Source organism: Petaurus breviceps, unplaced genomic scaffold (genome assembly GCF_028583685.1).
Source record: "Petaurus breviceps papuanus isolate PSGF00001 unplaced genomic scaffold, PetGlider_PUasm1.0 90903, whole genome shotgun sequence".
Lineage (NCBI taxonomy): Eukaryota > Metazoa > Chordata > Mammalia > Diprotodontia > Petauridae > Petaurus > Petaurus breviceps.
The window spans coordinates 17,471,966-17,477,169 of record NW_027187376.1 but is presented as its reverse complement, the minus strand read 5'-3'; positions in this window follow the sequence as shown (position 1 = coordinate 17,477,169).

Below are 5,204 nucleotides of genomic sequence, written 5' to 3'. Positions count from 1 at the left end.
GCAATGATTCTCCTCAGTGAGCTTTTGAGATTCTTTTTCCATCTGGCAAATTCGACTTTTTAAGGCATTCTTCTCCTCATTGCCTTTTTGAGCCTCCTTTGCCATTTGAGTCAGTCTGTTTTTTAAGGTATTATTTTCTTCAGTCAGGCTGTTGACTCTCATTTCATAATTTTCTTGCATTGTTCTCATTTCTCTTCCCAATTTTTCCTCCACTTCTCTTATCTGCTTCTTAAGGTCCTCTATGGCCTGTAACCAGCTTGTATTTTCCTTTGAAGCATTTGGTGCAGGAGTTCTGCGTTCACTGTTTTCCTCCTGTTCCATGCCTTGCTCCTTCTTATCCCCCAAATAGGAGTGTAATGTTGGAATCTTCTGTCTGCTTTGTTTCCTTTGCCTGCTTATTTTGCCACTCAATGATTTGACTTTTGGGCTTTTTGCCACAGTAGGACTCTGCCACCAGACAGGGGAGTTTTCATCCCAAACGCTGGGGCTTTCTCAACCGCCTGAGGTATTAGATGGGTGCCCTCTCTGAGGTCTCCACATGCTCTGGCAAGCTGGACACACACCCCAGGACCTCCACCCTAGACTGCAATCCAGATCCAAGCAGGTGAAAGCAAGAGCAATGACCCCTCAGACTGGTGCTTGGTCCTCCTACACTCTGCAGGCCAGGAGCTGAAGCCGCCATGTGGTGCTGGCAGGCTGTGCTGGCATCTCAGCGGTTTCTCGCTCCAGGGGTAAAATCCACGCACTCCCACTTCCTGGGTCCCAAAGTCCAGACTGCACTGGCCTCTCACCTTGTCCTTCGCATCTATGTATTGATAAATCTGGAAATGGCCACAGCTGCTGCTGATCTGGAGTCCCTCTGGCTGGCAGCTGGTCAGGCCCGCCCTGGGGCTAAAGCCTTGGAGTGGGGCTGGGCTCGGCTCCCAGAGCGCTGGGCCAATTCCTGCTGGCCTACCGGGCTGTCCTCAGCGGGAGGTTAGCTTCTCTGTGTCATTTTGTGGGTTCTGCAGCTCCAAAGTTTGTTTAGAGTCCCCTTTTTACATGGATTGGGGAGGGTGGAAGCCGGAGCCGCGGGAAGGTCGTGCTTCTACTCCGCCATCTTGGCTCCGCCCTCCTAGCATGTAATTTCTAAAATAGTGTCAACTCTTTCTAGGAATTTTTCAGTGTAAGACTATACCATATGTCACAATTAGTGGAAATGATGAATTCTATGAAATGATCACATATATTTGAATTTGGACTATCTGAAGTTACTTACTTATACAATAATTTGTTCCAGTACGATGGAACTATGCAGTACAAATTTGAAAAATACAACCATTACCCAGAATTCATAATTCTTTTTGTACAGATATGGAAAGATAAGGGGATGGAAGGGTCAAGTGACTTTTTAAAAAAGAATTGGGGAGACGAGCATGCTTGCAAGAAGCAAAGAAAAAGCCCACATTGAAGATGAGAGAGACAATGGTTGATGGAACAAACTTTGGAATGAGACAGGAAGGTCTGACATCAAAGGATACAAGTAGAATTTAAGAATAGGACAGGGATTCTGAGCTTTTGTTGTATCATGTACCCCTTTGGCAGTCTGGTGAAACCTATGGACCCATTATAAGAACACTGTTATTAAATACATAAAAATAAAATACATAGGATCACAAAGGAAACAAATAATATTGAAATATAATTACCAAAACATTTTTCAAAAAGTTAACATGTCCCAGGTTAAAAACCGCTGTAGAATGTCTCTTCTTCAGAAAACAGAGAGGAGAATGAAATAAATATGTAGAGAGTTCTGAGGTATGGAAAAGAAGAAGGATTTTACAACAAAAAAACTTTAATTTTCTCAATAAAGTAGGAAGTGAGGTTATTTTTTGAGAAATGATATTGCATTGAACTTTTGAGGAGATTTGGAATAACTGATGTAATGAATGTGTTGAGTTAATTGGGTCAGGGTGAAGGTTGCTTTGCAGCAGTGAGGGTGAATAGAATCTTTTTTTTAAACTTTTATTTATTTTATTTTTAATTTATGAAATAAAACAAGCATTTCTATAACATAGTATAATAAAAAGATGGTCACACATGAAACTGCAAGTAGAACAGAATCTTAGAATTGAACATGATCTCAGAATTCTCTCTAGTCTAAAGAGTGCCTAAATAAAAACTTCTCAGTAAAGCTGTTGATAAAGTATCAGTTAGTCTACACACACACACACACACACACACACACACACACACACTATACATTATATATATATTATATGTTTACATATATTATCCACATATTTTCATTATACACTATTTTCCTTCATTTATTGTACAATCTAGCCAAATTGACCCAAGTGCACTTTTCATCTCTCCCATCACTGTGCCTTTTTGTCAGTTGTCCTCCATACCTGGAAAGCACTTCCTGCTCACTTAAGACCTGCCGCTTTATATATGAAGTTTCCCTCTTTCCTAATTGCTCAGTTGCTAGTATTCTTCTCCCTAAATTATCTTAATCTTTTAAAAATAATGTTTTAATTTCATAAATATAATTACTTTAAACCTATAATTTAATTATTTTATCATTTAATAATTTTAATCTAATTATTTTCCTTCATTAAATATTTCCCAATTACAAGTAAAAATTTTAATTTTTATTTGTTTCATTAAATATTTCCCAATTATATGTAAAAACATTTAGTGATTATTTTTTAAAAGTTTTGAATTCCAAATTCTCTCTCTCCCTTCCATGCCTCCCCACCCTCCTTGAGAAGGTAAGCACTTTGATTTTGATTATACATGTGAGGTCATTCAAAACATTTCCATATTAGCCATATTACAAAAGAAAACACAAACAAAATAAAATGATAAAAATAAAGAAAGGGAAAAAATGTGTCAGTTTGCATTCAGAGTTCTTAAGTTCTCTCTCTGGAGGTAAATAGCATTTTTCATCATGGAGCCTTTGTAGTTATTCTTGGTTCATTGTCTTGATCAGGGTAGCCAAATCTTTCATACTGATCATCCTTACAATACTGTGGTTACTATGTACAATATTTTCCTAGTTCTGCTCACTTCACTTTGTATCAGTTCATATAAGTTTTTCTATGATTCTCTGAAACCATGCTGCTCATTTGTTATAGCACAATAATATTCCACCATTATCATATACTACAACTTATTCAACCATTCCTTAAATAATGGGCATCCAATCAATTTTCAATTCTTTGCCACCACAAAAAGAGCTTTTATATATATATATATATATATATATACATATATATATATATATATATGTATGTATGTATTTTGTACAACTAGGATTTCCCCCCTTTCCTTTGACATTTTTTTAGGATACAGACATAGTAATGGTGTTGCTGGGTCAAACAGGTATGCACAGTTTTATAGCCCTTTAGGCATAGTTCTAAATGGTTCTCTAGAGTGGTTAGACTAGTTCACAACTCCACCAACTGTGTATTAGTATCCCAATTATTCCACATCCCTTCCAGTATTTGTAATTTTCCTTTTCTGTCATTTTAGCCAATCTGAGAGGTGTGAGGTGTTATCACAGAACTGTTTTAATTTGCATTTCTCTAATCAGTAGTGATTTAGAACATTTTTTTAATGCAACTGTTGGTACTTTTGATTTCTTCTTCTGAAAACTACCTGTTCATAACTTTTGACCATTTTTAACTGGGTACTGGCTTTTATTTTTTGTAGTGTAGATTTGGATCATTTCCCAATATATTTGAGAAATGAGGCCTTTATCAGTGAAACATTATAACTATTTTCCTCCAGTTTCCTGTTTTTTTTTCTAATTTTGTTTGCATTATTTTTGTTTGTACAAAATTTTTAAACTTTATATAATCAAAATTATCCATTGTACTTTTAGTAATCCTCTTTATCTCTTGTTTGGTCATAAACTCTTCTTCCCTTATCCAAAGATCTTACAGGTACATTTTTCCTGCTCCCCTAATTTGCTTATGATACCTCTCTTTATGTTTTCATTATTTATCCATTTTGACCTTATTTTGGTATATGGTGTGAGATGCTAGTCTATGCCTAGCTTCTCCCAAACTGCTTTCTAGTTTTCCCAGGATTTTTGGCAGATGTTGAATTCTTACCCTAAAACCTTGGAGCTTTGGGTTTGTCAAATATTTGATCACCATGGTTATTTACTACTCTGTATTTTGTGTATCTAACTATTCCACTGATCCACGCTTCTCTTTCTTAGCCAGTACCAGATTGTTTTGTTGATTACCTTTTGTAATATAGTTTGAAATCTGGAACTGCAAGCCGATCTTCTTCAACATTTTTCCTCCATTGATTCCTTCGATGTTTTTGACTTTTTGTTCTTCCAGATGAACTTTATTACTATTTTTCTAGCTCTACAAAATAATTCTTTGGTAGTTTGGTATCAGTCTGTCTTAAGGGAGATCTTAAGAGAAGAAGAACCTATTTCCTAAAGTATCCTATTTACTTTTAACTATCTTTAGTGACTAGGAAATTTGTCCTTACCTTGACTTTAAATCTATTTTTCTTCAACTTCCTCCCGCTCCCCTAAGTTCTACCCTCTGAAATCAAATAGTGGAAGTTTAAATCATTTTTACATGCTTGTCATTCAAAGACTTGACTATAGCTAACATATGCTCCTTGCCCTCCACATAAGTTTTTTTCTTTTCCAGGCTAAAATAAACTTAATTCAGCCACTTCTTATATGGTATGGTTTCCATTCTTGCCGTTCTTACCATTATAGTTGCCTTCTTCTGGATGCTTCTTTTCACTGTCATCAGCATTCCAAACTGAAGATAATATTCCTGATGTAGTCTGATCAGCTGATCAGGGCAGAATGTAGTGGAAATGTTAGCTTACTTTTTCTGAACACAAGGCTTCTCAATGAAGTGTGAGTTGCATTAATTTATTTTTACTTTTTTGTATCAGCAGTTAGCACAGTGTCTGCCACACATTAAGCACATGATTTCTTAGATATGCCCTCTCCTGTCCACTTGCATAGCCACAAGCCTATAAACCCTCATCAAATCTCAGCTGGACTATTGCAATAGACTTCTGATAGGTCCCTCTTTCTCAAGTCTCACCCCTCTCCAATCCTCCTACACTCAGTCAACACAGGGATTTTCCTAAAGCACAGGCCTAACCATGTCATTTCCCTACTCAACAAACTTCTGGCTACCTCTTACCTCCAAAATAAAATACAATGTCCTGGG